Source organism: Melozone crissalis, unplaced genomic scaffold (genome assembly GCF_028551555.1).
Source record: "Melozone crissalis strain CALT ecotype California unplaced genomic scaffold, PUWL_Pcris_2 ptg000016l_1, whole genome shotgun sequence".
Classification (NCBI taxonomy): Eukaryota; Metazoa; Chordata; class Aves; order Passeriformes; family Passerellidae; genus Melozone; species Melozone crissalis.
Genome location: NW_026535794.1, coordinates 23,561,031 through 23,583,354, shown reverse-complemented (window position 1 = coordinate 23,583,354; position 22,324 = coordinate 23,561,031). Strand labels below are relative to the sequence as shown.

The 22,324-nt window shown below is 41.8% G+C and overlaps 1 protein-coding gene across 6 annotated transcripts in view; it reads right to left on the bottom strand.

Annotated features, from left to right (window-relative positions):
- Positions 1–22,324, bottom strand: part of CDK14 (cyclin dependent kinase 14) — a 344,941-nt gene that overhangs the window by 14,152 nt on the left and 308,465 nt on the right. For 5 of the 6 annotated variants that reach the window (XM_054273457.1, XM_054273460.1, XM_054273461.1 and 2 more), the window contains one exon: positions 18,391–22,236. The exons of the other annotated variant lie outside the window; for it this stretch is intronic. The gene's annotated coding sequence lies outside the window, so the exon portion shown is untranslated. Of the gene's footprint in view, positions 1–18,390; positions 22,237–22,324 lie in introns of those variants that run through there. 6 annotated transcript variants of the gene reach the window in all.

Genomic DNA, 22,324 nt, shown 5'->3' with positions numbered 1-22,324 from the left:
TAAAAGAGATAAAATTGTGAAAAGGACTGGAGACAACTCTTTTAAATGTTGCAGTTAGAAATAGAAGACACTTCGAAATATCAGAGACTGAGTTAGGAAATCAAGGCAGGGGATTGACTTTAATTGAAAAGATTATAATGATGATTATACACTAGGCCATACCAATACATAAGGGAAAACGAAAAAAGCATTCAAGGCCTAAAAGCTAATATCATCCCTGAACTGGAGAGATCAGCAATGGCATAGTGTTCCCCAGATCTACAAGGACATGCTACAAAGCTGGAGAAGAAAAGGACCATTTATCTATTTCGGATTATAATTAAAATGCCTGTTTTCTACAGCCCCAATATTTATCTGTCTGGCTACAGAAATAGGCATAAACAATTATCACCATAGAAAACTTGTAAAAATGCCCCACAAATTCAGAAGTTTTTTCAAACAAAGGAGTCAATGCAGATTCACTTACCTATATATTTAGCACATATGCACATACAACTCACACATCTGCACAGTAAGAAGAGAGAACAGATAAATCAGATACACAGAGACTGCAGAAATATGATGTGCTGCGAGGACTCAGACACAAGTCTTCACAGGAGTCTGTTTGTAAGCCAATTCATATTTGAATAATTGAAATGACAGCCAATGGAAATTAAATATATACAATAAAAGAAATGTGTGTATTCATCTTTATGGCAAAAGTATTAATAATACAAAGATACAATATTGAGATTGTCTAGGAAAACATCTTGTCCTAGAAAATGTAAGAGCTTTGTGTTCAAAGGATTTAGAAAATAAACTCCCTTTCTGTGGAGCCCTGCCTGTTGGGATTTGGCATACGAAAGAAAAGAGAATTTCTAAGAAATATCAGGTTTTCTTTGCTGGCATATTTTTTACTTTGTTCTGAATGGAAGCAACTTGAGCTCAAAAGGTAAATTTCATTGACTGTAGATTTTACTAAGTGTGAGTTTAGCAGAGAAAGCAAAAGAAATCGAAGGATGCACTAAATATGACTGCATTTTACAGCCCCTTTCTTCTTCTTCTTTTGATAACCACTTAACAGAAATCTATTCAGTGAAAGCTGCCAATTCTTATTTTTACCATATGTACAGATCGAGGATGTCAGAGGAAATGTGTATGGCAAATTAGGGTGAACTCTGTGGCCTGAATGTTAAAGGAGAGGGCAAATTATGCAGGATTTGTCTACCATTTTAGTGCTCTCATTTGTGATGTCTTTGGGCAGGGCACCTTTATAAGACTATCCTGAAGATATTATCATAATGGAATGTTTTGCATAATGGAAAACACAGTCATCTCAGATCTTCTTTTGCATGACAAACCCTTGATTAGAAAAATAATAGGATGGAAATGGAATTTGTGTTTATACAGGCAGGCATCAGAGACAAGGAGAATGGAAGCTGACCTCAATACACTGAAGAACTGTCATAGGCAGATGCAAAACCTCTCTCTTTACAGTAAATTCAGCCTGGAAATAGACTGACAAACAAGCCGGAGTCATATAAATTCTTCTTACAGTGAAAAGTTCCTTATTCATGAGAAAAGCATCTGTGATATGCAAAGGATATTACATATTTTTAAATGACTCATAGCTCTTGTTACACTGTAAGATCCACATTACACCCCTGTGAAAACAAGAATGTTTTCATATTTGACAAAATTGTAAATGTTTTAAATTTTCTATTACACATCTGATTTAGCTTTGGCAATTTACAGTCTTTAGGTCCATTGATGTACAGTTAGAAAATGGAATTAATATCCTGCATTAAATCAGCATAGGCAACCATGTACATAATTAGGAGCTGGATTATCATTTTCAGCACTGAATACAGCCATGCTCCTGTCCTGCACTCATCTGAATTAATGCACATATCTGTATATATGTTTATAGGATTGCTGCTGATGTGTATGTGCCATTAGACATGTAAACCTGCTGGTTTTATTTAGTTAGTTAGTATTAATTACAAAGTTTATTCTGCAAACAGAAACATAGAAAGAAGTCTCAAAAGTGTACAATAATTTGGAAGACTGTACCTTCAGGGCAATTGTAAAATCAAAAGGTAGATTTTACTAACTCTTTTCTTCTTACTATCTAAGAATATTATGTGTTATTGCATGACTGAATTTAACGTATGTTCAACTTAGAAGACAACATTATTTCATTACTGTCAGTGATCCTGGGAGCACAAAACTGTATTGTTCTCTGCCAAAATCATACTGCACACAGGTTGAAGTGGATTTTGGGTGATAAGAATTCCAATACAGTTGGTTTACCAAAGACCCCAGTTAACTGGAGTCTAAACTGCTCTAAAATGTAGTACCTGGGAAGACAGTGTTGTGATAGTGGGAGTTCTGCCTGCTGGGACAGTGGAAGTGCTAATTGCAAATGTGCTCATGCTTCTTTCTATGGTCTCCCTGAATTAAAGAACATTGGCCAGTCCTGATATTTGATATAGCCTGAGAAGAGAATCAGTACATTGCTCTGAGGCACCTCACCTCTGTGTGATAAGGATAAAATCTTTGCCTGTCTTTGGTTTTCTCATAGCCATTTCCTCTCTGTCTTCCTCACTGTGATTTTTTGAGATGATCTTAATCTGATCCAAAGGCTCTGAACCACCCAGAACTGCCATTAAAAGCAGCAAGGATGGGTATACCCAGCATCTCTCAGGATCAAGCTTATCATTTTTAGCTGTAAATATCTATATTACTAGAGTTACATATGTCAGCTTTAAGATAATGTCATGATTTCATTGTGGTCAAATATCTGGAAAAAGGAAAGCATGGCTGATCTCTGCACAGTGTCTGTTCACATTTATTATCTTAACAGTAAACTCACAGCTGATTGCAGTTTGACCCTTATCAGTTCTTCCTTCTAGCAAAATACTAAATCATTTCAGCTTGTTCAGGAACAGATCAATCTTATGATGCCGCTTTACAGAGAACTGACAGATAATACCAACCTTTATTTTTTAGCAAAAGTAATTTTTGATGTAAAAAATGATGCACAAGTGGCCACAACATTCAATATACATATATGAACAATGGCTAATGAAATACAGGAATTTCAATGCCTGAAGAAGCAGATTTAATACCTGGGTTTAGTACTGCAGATTTCTTCACCTGCTTTAGAATGAGCTGTAAATAGGCTGGTTGATTAGAAGACTAAAAAGATAACCCAATTTAATGATCACACATAACATACCTACCAGAATCCTCCACCTGAACAGCGCAATAGTTACTTTCTTTGAGGAATACTTTGCAATGTATTAGAGAATGAATCTCCCCTTTTCTTCCACAGCAAGAGCATGCCAGTCAGACAACCCCCTGCTAGTAGTCTGAACCCAGAAGTACATGTTCCCAAATGATGCTTAATTCACCTTCTCTAAAGTGCTAGCAGTAAGTCCTGCACTGAGGCTGCATACTTAAGGTCTGTACTTGTTAACCCTCTCTGCTTTCCATGAATTGATTACTGACTCAAAGCTGCACTTAATCCATTATGACAACAGTTACATTTGTAAAAAAACCATTCTGAAGTAAGAATCTGAGTTGTAGTAGAGTCTGTTCAGCTCATGCTCTGAGACAGCTAGAGCATGCCCCCGGGATTATTCCCATAAAACAAACCAAAGCCAGACTCTGTAATGACACCACTTGCAAATGCAGCATTTTTTCAACTCTCCCCACTTCCAGTAAGCTTATCCTGAGTGCCTTTTAGCCAGCCTCAATTTTGGTGTCTCCTCTATCTAAACCAGTGAGAAACACACAAACAAATCCCGTAAGGCAGGGCAGGAAGTTGTGAGAGCTGTTACATGGTTATCGTTACTAGGGAAACCACTGCCTCAGTATTCATGTGTTCAGCAGATCTGCCTGGCTGTGTCTTGGACTCCCAGGCAATATGATGAAATAAATGGCAACCAGGAAAATAAACCCAAACCAGCACAGAATACACTATAACTGTCTATGACACTTAAAATTAAAATCTTGTTTTGGTAAATGAAGTCTAAGCAGAAATATCTCCCATAATATGCTTTTATAACAAGGGAGCGTATGCTTGGAAGTGTATGCTATATTCTAGTCCTCTTTTCCTGAACATTAATAAAATATCTGCAAAAGTAATCAGTACTGATAGCCTAGAGTTAAAAAGCTAATCCCAAGCAGCTACAGTTTTTGGCTGCTGACCTTAGCTCCAATTTCATGAGCAGTATCTATATCCAAGCAAAGGATGAGTAGAGCTAGTACTTTGGAAACCAGACTGCAATGTTGGGACTCATCTCTAAGAACAGATTGCCCATGCCCCTACTTTATGGGACAATTTTCTTGTTTGTTGGCTTTTTAAAGATGGAGCTTGTTTCTGAGTTCAGTCACAAAAGTGTGTGACTTACAAAACAATCAGTGGAAACGTCTTGAGCAATTGCCATGCCTCTTAATGTTCCCTGTTAGCATAGTTTAAACATGCAGCAACTTTCCCAGATTCAGTCAGAAATTTGGGCTGGAAGGGCTCTCAAGAAATCATTTGGGCTGGACAGGTTGTCTTATATCTGGTTTATACACAGACACCACCAGTTCCTTAATTTCCACAGTGATAGGGATTCAACACATTTCATTCTCAGTAGGAATTCCAAGCTGATTCATTTAATTTTGCCTCTTCTTATCCATCTTGCTGAAAATCTCAGCTGAGTGATAAAGCCTGAAGAGGACACACACACCTTCCCTAGAGCACTTCCAGCCTCAGGCTGTCCGTTCCAGTGCTGGCTGCATTGCAAAACCAGCTCAGTATTACTGCTCTCCCTGATGGACTCCAGGCACGTAGCTGGTTTGCTTATTCACCAAAGGTTCAGGCACTGCAGAAAGTTATTGTTCCTGAGGATCCCAATAACCCCAAGCCCAGCCAGAAACAAGCATCTCAGTGGGTTAGTTCTTGCTTTAGAGTGGAATGAATTGCAGCGGGGAGATACAGTGTGCAGCATAACTGAGTATTGCAAAGTTCACTTGCTGCTAGAGAAGGACTTCTCTAAACAGACATTTCAGAACACAACATACATGTACAAATGTGACCAGAGTTAAGGCAAGACTGCTGGAAGGATAGTGGTGCTTGTTTTTCTGAAGAAATGGAGGTGAGGAAAGCAGCAGAGAATGAAGTGACAATATTTTATTGGGCAGTAACCATCTGATAATAAAGCACAAATGATTAACAACTATTTGGGCCTTGCTGAAGCAGGCTCACAAGCAGGGTTATGCAAAACAACCTATAAACCTAGATAAGAGCTAACACAGTAGATGGATAAAAAAAGAGATCTTTTTGACTCTACAAAAACCACTATTATTAAAGATATGCAAGTGTTTCAAGGCTTGCTTCCATTTTTTTTTCCAGTTTTATTTATACATCTTGGGGCTAACTACAGCAAAAATACTTCTGCTTTACAACAGATAAAAAAAACCAGAGAACCAGGACTGTGGGATTTGGAAATATCCCTGCCATTAAGACATGCAACACAGGACAATGGGAATATCAAGGTACAGAATTAGAGTTCAAATACACATGGGTGGCAGCTCATTTTCCTCTCAGCATGTTTATGTCTTTACATGATCTCCAGCCTGATCCCTAGTCTACTGCATGATATGGGCTTGTGCTATCCACAGGGTGACCATATACAACAGATAATTAGAGACCACTAAGAACAGGCTTTGTCAATTAGAAATATCCAGCACAAACCAACAGAAAGATTCTGCTCATTAAATATATCCACTGATGGCACTAAATAAAGAGGCACATGTGAGCTACAGCTGGGAAATACAGGGAACTAGAGTTCATGCAGAAAAAAGCTGTTGGAGCATTACAAAAACTCTCACTGATGTCCCAAATTAAAGATGACCTAATAAATATGATGTTCCAGTTTTTTTTCAAGTCAGGTTTCTTTCAAGAGCACAACACTACAGGAAGAAGCTTCTATAGCTCAGATATCTGGATGTAAAGGACAAGGAGAGTGTCCAAGCCAAGCAATGTGTTCAGCAGGGCTAGGTATGGAGTTTGGCACTGAGGGACAGGCATGCTCTGGTTAGTTTGCTATGGCTCCTTCTGACAATTTTACCTAGCCTGCTGTCTCATGGGGCAGTAAAAAGGCATTCACTGTCCCCTGACAGGCCCCCACCTTCAGCTCAGGATGGTTGGACACTGTTGAGAGCTGGAAGACTACTTAGAAGAGATATTTCTATGGGCTTTCTTTAGATACATATCTTTCCTCAGATACTGGCAGCCAGGTTTGGGGTTGGAGGACTGGAGAACTCTTGTGCCGCAAATTAAGGCCATTTTGATAGGCAGGAGACAGCCATGGTGCACACTAAACCCTGGAAAATGTTGAGCACTCTCCATACCCTTGTGGGCTTGGTCTCTTGAGACTCCCATGCAGACAGAAGCTGAGTTCTTGGGGGCATTCATAGAAGTATAGCTGCCCTGCTTGTGGGTCTCCATGTGGCAAAGCCACACAAGGAAGCTGCCACTTCATTTCCAGAGAAACCTACAGTGACTGAGGAGTAACTAAAAACAGATAGTGACACAAGGAGGGCCTTCATGGGGGGTGGTTCAGAAAAAGTGGTGGCATCGGGAGAGAGGCAGAAAACCTGCTCTTTTGTTGGATGAGGAGTGCAGGCAGCAGAGCTGGAAACACCTCCTGTGGTTCTCTGAGGCTGTAGCTGTTAAGAGGGCAAGAGCCAAATCACCCATCTCTCTTGTGCTTTGAGATGTGCAAGTTGGAAAAACAGACAGACACCCTCCTCCCAGCTGAGTTCACACTTTCAGCGAGAGCTTTAATAAGAAGCTAGGTTTGCAGGAAAGAAGAGGATGGGGAACCACAGGGTAGCACAAATTTACATGTAAAAATCCTCCAGCAGGATGTGAGAGTGTGGGTGGAGAGCACCAGGGTGCAAGCAAGCAGTACAGTTTCATTGTTCATGGCTCAAAATGTCCCCAAGATGTGCATTCATAAGGTCTACATTTTGAAGCTGAAGATCTGCCTCTGGCCCAGCTCTACTTCCAGTATTCTGAGAAGCAATGCACAGCAGCTAAGAAGTCCAGTAATGGATATTGACAGTTGCAGGCTGCTGTTCAACCACAGGATGGCTTGCCTGTGACAGGCCAGGAGGGAAAGCAATGCTGATGACAGCACTTTCAAGCAGGAACTGCCCAGAAGTCAAACCTGTCAAAAAGCCATTTACACACTCTGAGTGAAAACAAAGTAGCGTCAGCTTTTAGTAACACTGCTCAGAGATCAATTGCTAGATTTTCTGTAGATTATAGAGCAAATGAAACATTTGCCAGAGCAGAATATCTATATAGACAACAGCTGTTTGATGAGGGTTTTGGAAAAGGAAGACTGAAGTCACATTGCTTTAGAGCCTCAAGTGTTTACCATGAAACCAGTTCACTGGAAAAATGAGTACAACTGCATGGCCAGTATGTCCACCCATCCCTGCAGAGCAGGCTGTGGCTCCATGAGGGAGTAGGTATCTTAAATGCTCCCAAAGCACAATACAAGGAGGGTGAACTAACAGCAGAGCTGAAGCTAGAGCTGAGCAATGACTGTGCAAGGAATCACTTAGTCACAGAAAGGTGCAAACACTTGTAACATCAAGTCAAATTTAGTCAGCAGTTTCACCTGAAATAAAATATAGAAATTATTATTTTGGTGATTTTGCAATAGTTCTTTGCTTTTTTTTTTTTTTTTTGCAATAGTTCTTTGCAAAAGTTCTCTTAACTTTTCATGCAAGACTTACAAACTGTCTTGAAAACAATTTCTGAAACAACAGAAAATGGGAAAAGAGTACCATATGTCATACCAACTACATCTTGTGAGACTGGAGGTTAATATCCACTCCTTTTCCTACCTTATTTAAAACTGGGTCTTGGAATCATGGGTCTCCTACCTACTTCACAATGATACTGATTCTAGGTGGGAAGTTCAATTTTTTTGCCTTGAAGATACTTGGAAGCAGAGAATGGAAAATTCATACGAGTACCCTAGACACCAGCCCAGACCATAATCATCACCTATTTTCTTACTCAGTGAATGTTCATGAGTTACATGAGGTCAAACACATCAGCATTCAAGAGAGGCTCCCTTTGTATCTCTGCAGCCACAGTGAATTTTCTTCACCACAAACACCAATGCCTTCAAGTGGCCGAGAGCTCTACATCTCTCAGAACATGGGGAGCAGGGGTGGATTGGTGGTGGAGCAGGGACACGAGGCAGTGCACACCACCACAGCTTCTGCTGTTTTACCTGTCCCACCCCATGGCACACAGGCTGCTCAGCAGCCTTGATTCCAGCAGAGCTACTTTCTCAGGCAACATCAATTGCAGAAGTTTCACCTGATCTGTCCGTGTGGTATGGTTAGGACAGCCTGGCAGTTAGGACACTTTTTCTGAGAGGAAAACCTGGGGATTATGGAGCAGTTGGAGTCTCTTACCTAAAAAGTCAAAGTTTGCACTACTGGGTGCAGCAGGGAATATGTCCTCCTCAATTTTGTGAATATTGTTCCAGTCATCCTGAATGAGTTTATTTTTACATTGCTTTCATGCCCTCTAGAGATGTCCCAGATCAATATGAAATACTTATTCAACCTGTAAAAAAAGCCTTCCTTATCCGACAGTCTGAAAAACTCCAGTTTCATGTATATCCAAAAATATTTTCCCCATTTTCTTTAAAACATGGCCAGCACAGTTTTCCCCCAAATAGAACCAGTCATTCCTGCTAGTCTAGTTAAATTGAGAAGTATTTCTATTTTTTTCCTGAGAACATTAGTCTGGTTCCTCAGCATTTCTAGTTCCAAAAGCTGTTGCCCAGAGTAAAAACGTTGCCCAGCTGTATTGGGTCTGGCTGAGATGGAGCCCATTTTCCCAGAGAAGCCCTGACAGTGCTGTGCTTTGTACCAATAGCTAGTGAGGTGTTGATTAACAGTCTTTGGCTACTGCAGAGCAGTGCTCACACAGCATCTGCACTGCCTCTCCAACAATCTGCCTCCGAGAGCGGGCTGGGAGAGGCAGAAGTTGGGAAGGGACACAGCCAGGACAGCTGACCCCAAGTGACCAAAGGGATATTCCATACCATATTGCATCTGCTCAGCAATAAAAGCCAAGAGAAAGGGTGGGCATTTGTCACATCATTTGTGATGTTTGTCTTCCAGAAGAGCTGCTAGGCACACTGAAGCCCTGCTTCCTGGGAAGTGTCTGAGCACTGATGAGAAACAGAGAATAAATCTCACTTTCCTTTTCTTCTCTGCATGGCCTTTGTTTTTGCTTTGTTAAAGTGCCTTTAACTTGACCCATGAGTTTTTTCCATCTTATTTTCTCCCTCCCAGTGCTCCTGAGGAGGGGAGTGATAGAACAGTGTAGCAGGCAACTGGCATCAATTGAATGCCATCCCGCCAGTCCTTTTTGACAACCAACATGGGGCACCCTCTTTGCAGTAAACTCTGTGCCTTCACTACACTTAAGGGCCAAATTCTGATTAAGCTCCCATTTCAGTAGCATCAGAACTGGTTGAAACCACTCAATTTTCTCTCTCTCAGATTCCCATAGTTCCAGGTTTGGAGATGGAGGCAGGCAACACTTTAGGCCCTTATACCCAAAGCATGCTAGGCCTCTTTACACCCTAAGGGAGAATTCAGCAAACCAAGATTGGTGAGAGTTTTACTGCAGAGTTTGGAAGTGATGCAACACAGAATGTGCAATATCCCACATCCCAGAGCATTGGATCTGAGTTTAGGTGTGGGTGCCTTTGTAGCAGGATTCTCAAGGACAAACTTCATTTTGAGGCTGCTGCTGAAAATATTGCTAAGTAGAAGCAGAATGTAACTCTGGAGCATCTGAAAAAAATCCACTCTTTTTTAATATAAAAATACAAGAAAATAAAGAAAATATGTGTGCACAATTGTCTCATTCCTTAGAGTGTTATGCACATAATCAAAGGAGAATCACTATGGACTCTGGCACAGAGGAATAGAGTGCTCTGCCTTTGTGAATGAAGCACATACAGCTGAGCAAGTACCATTTCCATGGGTAAAGACTGCTTTCAAGGATAAATAGATGGCATCTTCTCTGCAGCAAAACAAGAATCAGCCTATTCTCACAGCCAGTGTTCAGCTTTATACTTAAGAGCAGTATTAGACTAAAAAGCACCTAATTTAACCTGAGCTGATTTAAAATGCATCTTGGTTTGTCTCAGCTATTGTCTAATCCTTTTGTTTGAGATGTTCTACATTAGTCAGACAGTTTTGATTCATGTGCTAACAATCCCCCTCAAGGCAGGTAATTCACAGACAATGTTCACGATGTGCAAAGTGACACTCCAGTTCCCATAGACAAAAGTCAGTAAACTTTAAATCCCAGAGCCCCTAAACTTATTTTGCATAAATTGCCCTCACAGGAGGAGAGCGGAGATCTGTTTAAATGCATCTCCCGTATCAACGTGGAATTCAAATCAATTTTTCAGAACAGTGGGAATGCTGATTAGAGACAAATCACAGCAGAAAGCAAAGGCTGCAACCAATTTTGAGTACAAACAAAATAAAATGTGAATGATTTCAGTTTAACCTCTATGTCCTACTTCAGTGTCTTTTCCATTAAAGGTTTCTTAGCACAACAATAAACAGAGTGGAGATAAATTTTTGTTAAATAATGACCTCCTACAGATGGCATTTTTTTTCCCTTTGGTACTGAAGTTACACATGATAGCATTTAATCCTGTAATGAGAACAGGTTTTAAGCCTAGTAGCTGTTGATTTTGCCAAGACAACAAATGGGACCTTTATGCTAATGGAAGTTAAGATTTGAATCTTTCCGCTATGATACAGTTTCTGTCCTCAGAAGATCTTGAGATAGGGTGCTGTTTCAAATGATGTAACACCAAGCATAAAGAAGAGTTTGGATTCCTTTTTTTTTGAACTGCAGTATTCAGATAATCACATTCCTTTTCCCCAGAAATGCATATATCTGTATTCAAAGTAGACAAAAAAACCTGTCATCACCTCCAGGTAAAAAACCAGAACTGTGAAACAATGGTACCAGTAAAATCTGTAAATATGTTAAAACAGGGGGAAATTAACATTTTTCCATTGGAAAACCATGTACCTGTGGCAACTTATATAATTAACAAATTATAAGACTATTAAGGTTGACTTCCTACTTGCATAAGCCATCAACATTCACAAAATGGAATCCAGACAGAGCTCCAATCTGTGTTTAAACTGCTGTCTATCTCAGCAAGCCATCCTGGACAAAGTCCTCATGGTACTGAAATCAGGGCAAAAAGACAAAAAAAGGAGATTATTTCAGGGTTTCCAGGATTCCAACAGATCTCAAACCAGATTAAAACCAGATCTCCCCTGCCTAAATGGTAGGATGAGCTATCAAGTCATTATTTTCTTAGTGGTAGTCTGAATTTACCAAGTGCCTCCTCCTACCAGTGAAGCTTGTTATTCCCTCTTGGTAGGTTTCATTGCTAATGAGGATCAGTAATTCATTCTATCATGGCAAAATGTTTTCTAGAAACCCTTCACTCCAAACTAAAAGCAAAACCATGAACATTGAAATATGGTGTCTAAACTGAAATACTGAAATATCTGGAGATGGCAATTTGGAGAGTTTCATGACATAAGCCCATGGAGTCTGAAACCAAAATAGTCAATGATTTCTGGCAACTGCAGGGTCCCATAGCTGCACACGCTGGAGAATTGCATTGGCTCCTGGCTCTGTGGCAAAAATCCGAAGATCCCTGAGGTCTCCAGCCCCCAGGCATTCAAATGGAATCCTGTCACTGGGCTGAGAAACCTGAGCTCCTGGCAATCCACAGGTGAAAGAAGTTAATTGAAAGATAAGTCTTTTTCTCCTGATAAATCACTGGGTTTCAAAGCTGGTGAATAACCTTGCTTTGTTGTGAAAAACTTCCAACCAGCTCTAATCAAACAGTCACAGATTAAGTTAAGGAAAGCAATTTAATTGAAAGAAGGTGCAGGGAGAGCTCTGGGGGATTTGTGTAAGTGCTGAGGGACACTTAAAAAAAAAAAGTGTATGCTCCTACAACCGTGTTTTCTTTGTTGGGACAGTAGAGTACTAAGGTATGAAAGAAAAATAATCAGTGTAGATTTCCCCATTTTTCCCTTGCATTGCATCCTGCAGATTGGAACCGTACAGGCTGATCATCTGTTAATCAGTTGTTTAGGTGATTACTACCAGAGAACAAAAGAGATCATATGTGTGAAAATAAGCCAGGCAGAGATTCAAGAGAGATTAAGTAACACATTTTCTTTCTCTCTTTGTAGTAAATGTCCACGTTACGAAATAACAAAAAAAAAAAAAAAAAAGGCAGAAAAAAATCCACCTAAGGCCATTTTCTCTAACTCAGGCTCCAGAGATACCTTTAAAAGAACTTGCTTGCATTTTTTTCTCTTTCTGTATTGAAGAAATTAATAAAAGATCACCATCTGGGGCAAGTATGAGTTTGATACTGTGTTTTATTGATGACAAACTCCAATTCCATCTTCACACACCAGTCCAAAGCCCAGTTGCTGCTCCAGCTGCTGCATGGATCTACCTGAAGGCAGATCAGGGATTTAAGGCAGTACAGCACACAAGATTGAAGGTGTTGCACATGAACTGATGGATGTAGCAAAGTACTTTCAGATGTGCTAAAATGATGGAACAGGCTGCCCAGAAAAGCTGGAGCTGCCCCGTCCCTAAGTGTTCAATACCAGGGTGGATGGAACTTTGAGCCCCCTGGTCTGGTCTAGTGGAAGAAGTGCCTGTCTACGGGCAGAGGATGATCTCCAAGGCCATTTCCAACCCAGGCATTCTATGATTCCCTGGATTCTATGGAACCCTGGAGGTGGCCGCGTTTGGATGGCTGTGGGAAAGAGGCGATGTCGGGGTCGGGGTCCCTCGTGGTCCCAGGACGGCGGGATGCCGGCGGGCAGGAGCGGTGCTGAGGGAGCGGTGCTGAGGGAGCGGTGCGAAGGGAGCAGTGCTGAGGGAGGAGCAGGAGCAGTGCTGAGGGAGCGGTGCTGAGGGAGCGGTGCTGAGGGAGGAGCAGGAACGGTGCTAAGGGAGCGGAGCTGAGGGAGGAGCAGGAGCCGTGCTGAAGGGAGCGGTGCTGAGGGAGCGGTGCTGAGGGCCAGGCTGGGGCCGCTCGGGACGCCGTGAGGGGAGCGAGGGGCCTGGGCTGTCCCAGCACCCCGCACCCACTGTGCTCGACAGCCTGGAGCCGTGGCTGAGAGCGGGGAGGAGACCTCCCCCACCCCCCATTCCTAGCGGCATTTCCTACAACCTCCGGAAAATCTCAGCGAGAAGCCTGACCCGCCCCGATCCCGCCTCTCATGGCAGCACGGCTGCTGTGCCGCGCCAAGCCCAGCGGCGGCCGCGCCCTGCCCCGCTCGGCATTCCGTGCTCCTCCCGCTCCGCTGCGGACACTCCGGAGCTGTTTTTCCCTCGCGTTGGCGCCAGAGTTCCCCGTTTCCCAGCGGGCGCAGACACAGCCCGGCCTTTCCCGGCCCCGTACCCGGCCCTTCCCGGCCCCTGCGCGGGCGGACCCGGCACGTGGTGGTCCCCGGAGCCCCCTCGGCCGCCGGGCGGAACTGGGCAGCGGCGGGACGGAGCTTCACCTCCGTGGGACTGCCCGCGAACGGTGCTTCGGGCTCTGGCCTCCCAGCCGCCCTCCCCGTGTCCACGGCGCCTGTGGGGATCGAAAGCTTGTCTGCGCACACCGGGTATCTCAGTGGTGTCAGCACAGCCAGCGCACCTGAATGTGCTCCTTGTTCCTTCCTGGCACTCCCTCCTGCCAGACAGATTCCTGCAGTCAAAACATTTCGGTGCGAAGCAGCTCAGCAGCTTGAGTTGCAGGTGTGGGAATCACCGGACCCAGTGTTTGGAAGGGTGCTGTGGTTTCGCACCATGAAGTTCCTGTAGAGCTAACACGGTCTGTGAGGGGAAGGGGCTGGGAGATCCCAGTGAGCCACCGATGGTTTGGTGTTTTTTAGATACAGCATTGACAAGGAGCAGGGGACGCAGTTGCTTTGGCTTCAGCCTCATCAGGCCTTCAGTAAGAGCTGATGTTATTCCCAGGCCCTGGCCTCCTTTCTTTCCCTGGTTAAACTGGTGACTCCTTCAGCCCACCTGGCACTGCTGCCAAACTGGGGTTTGTCATGAGCATTCTCTCCCAAAAACTGGGTATTGTTTACTTCAGCAGTGCTGTCATAGGGAACCCTGCTGGCTAACACTGCAGAAACACAATGGGGTGTTCAAAGCTGTGTTATTACAGGTGGTGAGTGTATAGTACACTTCCTCATATTTAGGGGCTTGTAAGGGCTCATCTGAAACCCTCTGAGATTCTCCCCTTTCCTTTGATCAATTAGTTGTCATAAATCTAAACTGCAAGTGCTTGGGGAAAGGATATCCAAATGCCTCTTTCTCATGTGTGGGTCATAAAAGAAAGGCCCAGCTAGCAGTAGGGTGAACACGTTGGAAATTTCTGAAAAAAGGGAATATTCTAAAACACCGGAACTTGCTTGTGACCATATCATAAATACTGCCAGGTTCATGAGCTTGCCCCCAGACAGCACATATATCTGTCTCATGCCCTCTCTCCTGCTTCCTTCACCTCCAGTCCTGATGCACCAGCAGATGTATCCAGGAAGAGCAGAAGAGCTTGGAAGAGTGGCTGAAGCTATGGAGCAGCAAATCCTCATTTTGCTCACTCACTGCTGTCTCTGAACTGGCAGAAGAGTGGGGTACCTCTGGCCACTAAAGGAGCTGCTCTCAGAATTACAGGTTCCTGCTATTCCACGTTAGTCACTCTGCATGCATGAGTGCAAACTAAACAGCCAAAAGTGAAAATGTGTACGCTGCCTAGATGCAAACAGGCATTTCTGGAGAGAACCTAGTGGATGTGGGAGACCACAAGTGCAGCTCTTATGTGATTCACATCCCCACCAAGGAGGCAGTTGTGTTCCAAATTAACCTATGTAGGGTTGCTGTAGAGTACAACCTTCCCTGCAGAAACTCACTTCTCCTTTGCTGTCTATATTGTGTGTTATGGAAAAAAAATGAGATTAAAGAAGAACATCTGAGATGGTCTCTGAAAGTTGTGTCTCCTGATGCAGACAAGTGGCAGTTCATGTTTACAGTATTTCCCAGCAAATGCTGGTACATGCAGTTTCTCCTTTTCCACACTGATATGATGCTGGGAATTTGGTCAATGAACAACCCTACAGTCCTGTTAGAGCACAACACTTTGGCATGACTTTGGAGCTGTCTGTACTGTGAAACAGGACTTGAACACAGAAATTACACTTTGTTCTTGCAAGAAACTGTTCTAAAAAGTATCTTCAATGTTCAGTCTTCACCAAACACCAAGTGAAATACCCTTTCAGGTGGTTTTGCCCATGCAAAGTTTTGAAAATAAAAAACTGAATCTGTACCTTGGGTTTTGGGGTGTGGTTTTTTTTTTTTTGTTCTACAAAAATATGGATCTTTATATCTGTATGGTATATTCCAGAGCTGTGTATACAATTCATTTCTTTGATGCATGAATATCTCTAAGCTCCTCAGGTGAAAGCTGGGAACAAATTTATAATTAGCTGGATTGTAAGATTAACACCTACCCTCTAGTCCTATATAACACCTACACTGTAGTCCTAATTCTAGTTGAAAGATGAGGTTGAAATGTTTCTATGATATCATGAATCTCCTTAGGCTTCGAGACATTACTGGGATATACAGCGCTGCAGTATCTGGTATAGCACTTAGAGCTCTTACGTCTTTTATGTGAATCACCATATGGGTCCGTGAAAAATTAATTTTAAAATGTTTGATTTTAATTTAGCAGTTCTTTCAAGGTAGTACAGCCCCAGCAATCACTACTGGGTCCTCTGGGAAACAAGAGAAAAGGGAAAAAAAAAAGAAAGGAACATTTGTGGAATCACTTTCTTTTGCCCAACTCAGTATCAGCGGGCAGAAGCAATAACGAAGGGGCTGCAGGACTGCTCTCAGCTATTATTGTGCCTGGCTTGCTCTCAGCATGACTCACTGCAGACAATATATAACACCACTCACAAGGGAAATGAACAGTAAATACTTGGCCCTGGATATTTTTTTTTAAACTCTCTTCAGTTGGTTTGGTTTTTTTTCCCCCCTCTCTGATTTGTATCCCTTTATCCTCGCCCATGTGCTATATAAGCCTCTCAAATCTAATGTCCATAACACCACCCCCCACTGGTAGCAGCAAGCCCTTCCGCTGCTGTAGGGTTTACTTTGCAGAGGTTTACAAGAAGAGGCATTATTGAGAAACTGTATGTGTTAACCCAGTGGCACAGGGTTGCTTCAACACCTTCCCTCTGTTTTTTCTTTTCTTGGGGGAGGGGTGGCTGCTATTCTAGCTAAATGCATCTCTTGCTTTGCCATAGCAGCCAGGCAAGCTTAGGAAGAAAACCTTGGGGCTAAACAGGCTAGGAGTGCAGCCAAGGGGGTCAGGAGACAGCTTTAAGGATTATACTACATAATTAAAGGCTGACTCTGAACATGCTTCCTGGTACCCTGTGTTCAAACATACAAACCTTTTTAGGTAATAATTCTTGGTCCTCATTTGTATCGGAGGGATTTGTAGGTTAAAGTTGCCATACAGGTAGTGAGTCAGGATTACAAATTATTCATCTAGACTATAAAAAGGCAGCACCTTCCTAAACCTGTCCTAGCCAGTGAGAACTGAGGGTAAAATATAAATAGATGAACATGCATTGTTTGTTTTTGTGCAATGCCCTCTGGGTGCAGCTGATGTCATTCTGCAGCAACTTTCTAGATTGAAAATGAGGATTCTTCTCCTGAAGTGCTCTGTGATCACGTCAGGGCCAGAACATTCTTCTACTGGATAAAACTTGTGACACTGAAGACCCACATTCAAGCTTATATTGTGCTAGCTCCAAGGAAATCCCTTTTATGTTCAAGTATTTCTAATCAGCTGGAGCCAGGACTAAAACCTAGGTCCTCCATTATTCACCTTCTAGGCTAGGGCTGCTGTCCCATCAGCCAACACAGTACGATCACTTGCTCTCCAGCTATCCCCCATCCCAGATCAAAATGACTCCTATAGACTCTTGTGTTTGCTAAACCAGCATATTCTAACATTTCAGGCAAATATTCTAACTAAGTCTATGAAACTGCATTGATTTAGCATTCATTGTCTAAAAATAGGTCCTAGCGAGATGCTGGTACCAAAAAAGCTAGAAGCAATGGAAAGGAGGAAAAAATACTGAACAGACATATTGATAATGTATAGTGTGAGCAAGCACTTGCTTATCTAATGCCATGATGCACAAATAGACAAAGAATCAAGGCAGCATATGTTCACTGATTGAAACACATAATCAAGTACGAATGAGGATAAATCACACTTCACATCAAAGCTGTGAAAAATGCGTATTGTATGTTTTGCCTGATTTTCTACCAGAATTATTAGTTTTCTATTTCAAGAGAAGTTGTAATAAGCCAGACTTCATCTTCTATACAATGATATATTTAAATCAGACCTGTTGTTTTGGGTTTTTTTTTTCAGAATACTGGCTTTTTTTTTTTTCAGAATACTGGCTTTTTTACTACTTTGGTTAAATTCCAGTGTGCTGTAAAGAAGTCTCTTGTACATACATAACAAAACAGAAAGAGACACCAAACCATTAATGTACCATTACAGACAGATATGCGAAGAATCTTGCCCTGTGTACTGAGCACTGCCTTGTAGTTTTGATGAAGCTCATGTTTGACTGAATCAGTACCTCATCTTTTGTACATATTACTGTCTAGTGTCTGCCTACTCCCAAGTACTTTTCATTCCTTAAAAAATCTCTTGTTTACAACCATTTCCTTGTTTGGTTTTTGGAGAACAAAGAGGAAAAGAAAGGCTTTATTCCTTGGGTTAAGTCTAGATCACATATACAAAGGAGAAGAGAGATTCTGCTACACTTTATTCAATATGATGTTACAAGAAAACAACAGTTACAGCTGACAAACCATTACATCTTTCATAATACAGACAAATTACAAGGTGTAACAAAGAATGCGACATTTATTTTACTGTACTGTTTACGATGCTGTTCTTCTGAAGTATATATATATTTAATTACATTAACATTGTTTTCATGTACCAGCCCTCCCCTTTTTTATTTGTTAAAAAAAGAATACCTCTTAGTGCACCATACAAAAATCCGCATGTCAGCTGGCAAGCAGGAATTTTGTATGCAGCACCATGGAAATGCATTTTGGGGGATGGGAATTATTAGTGCATCCTTTACTTTTAGATTTTTTGCTTATGTGAAGAATGCAAGGCAGTAACATACCTAAATGCTGGTAGGGGAGAGTATTGTTATGCTCAGTAATGCAACCTACTTCTGTTTTATAGGGGGTATCTGCATTTTGCTCCTTAATCTGTACAGCCTAAACCTTTTATATAACAAAGATTACAAACCCAGTAATATTCACAGATGAATATTTTGTATATTCATCTTTTTGTATATTCATATATTGAGCATTGACTACACATTTGGTTGTGTGCACTGACACGGGGTGTACATAACCCACCAACCCACTGCATATATATTTATTTATCCTAACTTCCCAGGAGTCTGAAGTGCAGAGCCCCTATGCACCAAAGAGAAAGCAAAATCCCCTGTGCCTCTGTCTACTGCAGATTGAATTTTCACTGTTGTACTGATGACTTGTCCTAAGCCATGGTTCTGATTAAAAGTAAGAGTGAGAATTAAAAGGACCCAACTGATGTAGGACCCCATACAGTAAAGCAATGTAATGTCAGAACTATTGGAGTGTCCTGTCTGGGGTGGTGCCTGATGGATGTGGATTCGAGTTGAACTGAACCCAGCATGAGAAAAGACTGAACAATCTCCAGCTGGTTGACTTGTAAATTTAGGTTCTGTGAACTTGAACTTGTAAGGACTCTCTGTATCATGCAGACCATATCTATCACCATCTTCCCTTGTCCATTAAATTAATATTAGATCCCATAGAGAGTTAGAACATGCCCTCCCACTTTTATCTGCCTGCTATACCTGCTGCCCTGTTGCTGCTCTCCCACCTTGCAGCAAAGCCGCACCCTCTCAAGTATCACCAGGACAGACCTACTGGATCTCAGCCAAGTGGTAGGAAAATGCAAGTTAAGCTGCTGCTGGCTACTCACGCTGAGCAAATCCCACAGTTTCTCCAGGACTGTGCCCCAAAGACTATTGGTCACTGAAGCCAACTTTTGACTTCAACAACGTGACAATGTTGACAATGTGAAACATCACGTTCCAGGCACCCACATCTGGAAGGCTGGGCTACTTCTTGTGTCTTTGAAGATTCTTTGGGGAATTGATTTCAGAAGGATGAGAGAAAAAGAGAGTAACACTACTGATCTTTGCTGAAGCTGTCTCAAGGGCATTGATAGGGTTTAAACAGTCCATTCTGAACACTGAGAGGAGCAGTGGTGAAAACAGCTGGACAGGTGGGCAGCTGTCTGGGTGAGCAGCTGTCTGATAGGTGTCAGGCTAACTGTGCAGGTAAGGGCTCTGCTGGAAGGGAGAAGAGTGAAATAAGGCTGTAGTGTCAGCTGTTCCCTGGGCAAAGGAGCTTCTACTATCTCAAAAAAACCCTTGATTTTTTCCCAGCAGATCTCATGTTACAGAAGAATAATTTGCGGTGCTCACGTGAAAAGCACCATCCTGCTGAGCCTAGGTTGCCTTCATGCCAGGAGAATTCCCCAGGGCCCAGAGCCTTCATGGGAGAGGAGCAAAACCAAGCCACCACAGGCAGTCGAGGTGCCCAGAAAGTGTGTGCAGGAGTAAGAGACCCTGGTCACTCCTTAATGATCAGTAGGTGAGATAACTTCATTACTGCTGAAGATTAAGTTGCTATTTAGAAACCTAGATATTTATGAACTTTCATTCTGGCAGTTAATTGAGTTTGAAGACTTCTGGATCAACTTTATTTCAGTGGTTGCTTAGAAGTGGGAATGGGGCAGAGAGGATAATCTCACGTGTACATGTGTGTTCACACACATACGCACACACAAATACCTTAAGCAAACACTGTACATGAGTCACTATGGATAGTAATGTGCTAGGCTTGTGGGAACAATTGGGGAATTACTCTATATTAAACCTTCAGATGGTTAGTTGAGCAGTGTAATTGCTTGCCTTCAAATTTAAGCTGTCAAGTAGAAGCATCTATGAAACTACCCTTATATTCCTAATCAAAATCTTTGTTATGATTTCAAAAATTCTTCAGATTTTGCAGCAAGTTTTTTTTCTAAAAATAGCTAATTTTAATCATCAAACTGCACACAATTTAAGTAGCAAAGATAATGTATAAAAGACTTTTCTCTTACAAAAGAAAGGAAACATGAAACCCAAACAAACCACGTCTAAGGCAGTTTCAGTGTGTGATAAATTCAAAAGTTCAGTGGTCACTTTTCCCCCTATAAACACAGGGGAAGAGCTGTAGTAAGTTCTAAATATGATTGTGACTGAAAGTGGCTTTCAGATGGCTTTTCGCAGATCCTGAAACAGAGATGTCAGTGGGGAAAATTGTCTTTTAATGGCTGTGCAAATATTGAGAATATTTCCACGGTTCAGTTCTTTGAAAGTGTAGACTCCTGTCCTAGTTCATTAAGAGACCTTTTGTAGCTGCTTGTGCATTCAAGGATTTGCCTTATTTGGTGTCTTTTTCTTATTAAACACTGCTGGAGTTTAATAAGATGGCAGTAGCACAAATCCTTTCCCCCTCCTTTTTAAACACTGAAAGCTAACCAAAGCATTACCACACTTCCTTAAAATGTAATTCAATGCATCCAGCAAGCAAAGGATGTCAAAATTATGTGTAGAATAATATTGCCTAGCAAGTGCTTCTGTCCAAGCAGGACTATAACTCAACAGTGATTTTTGCACCATGCCTTGCCCTTGCAGAATGCAAAGTTGTAAACAGGGCAGTTTTTCCACACCCCTGAACACAATGCTCTCCCCAACCAAAATGTAGCAGGGGCTTCCTTTTCTAAAATCACACACACAACTTAGTTTCTTGCAAAGTTTGCATTTGAATGATTCATTCAGAAAAGCTATCTAAAGACTAAGGATCATGTAGTGCCTTGCAATCAGCTCAGAATACCTCTGGAAAATAACTCAAAAGGTGCTTTGGTGTGGAACAGCAAACAGTCTGGGATGAGGAGAATTCTCCACCTTGCTTTGTACATGGCAAAGTAACACAGTTAGATTTAATGGCTCGTTCAAAGGAAGTTTTTCTGTACCTCAGTATCTGCCTTGAATTAAACAGAACAGTTTCATCATCTCTGTTTTCAAGAAAATATTCCAAAAAGTAACTAGAGTGAGGAAAAACATAGAGATGTTAGCCAAGACCCATAAAAAAGAGATATTCTTGAAGAGAATAAAACCATAAGGAACTCACTGTGTATCTGTCAGCTGCATACATCTCATAAGTTTTGCTTTGTCCTTCTCACAGGCCTATTTTGAAAACTGGCATGCTACATAGCCTAAGCAGAGTAACCAAATTTAGAGTACTTAAGTAAACATGCAATTATTGCCATGTTTTTAAATGGATATGAATGGTCTGAGGGGATAATGAAAAAAGAAATAACCCAACAACACTTGAAGAAGAGTGGCAAGTGTTGTAATTGTCAGCTGATCGGACAAGTTGGGCTTGCCCTGGGAAGAAATAGTCTTCCCATTGGTTGCAAACTATGCACAACCCTCAAAGAAAACACAGAGTCTTTTATGCCACTGTTGGCTTTTTTTGTACAGTTGTTACTGAAGAAGTGTGAACACCAAATGTGTTGTCTGTAAGTATTTAAGACATTGCTGGTGAAAGCATAAAAATCCTTACAAAGATGCAGCGCTGCAGTGGAAAATCAAACAAAATCAAACACAAAAGACTGAAAGAGTACATGCCATGTATCAGTAAGCAAAAGCTTAATCTTCACATAGTTCTCTGAAATCACAAGGTATCCAAATGCGTGCAAGGTTTTAAATAAATTGCAGGGAAAAACAGGGTCTTGCCAGCTTCAATTTTCTTTTGAATGAAATCCACCATAGAGACAGAAAGGAAACAGGCCGTGGTTCCTTCCTGGTGTCGGCCTCTTCATTAGGTTTTTGTTTCCCTCCTCCAACCTGGTAAATTTAATCCTGTAAGGAAACAATATAAATTATAATAAGCCTCATGAATTGCATTTTGTTTTTCACTTGGTAAAGTATAGGTTAGCCAAAGCCAGTT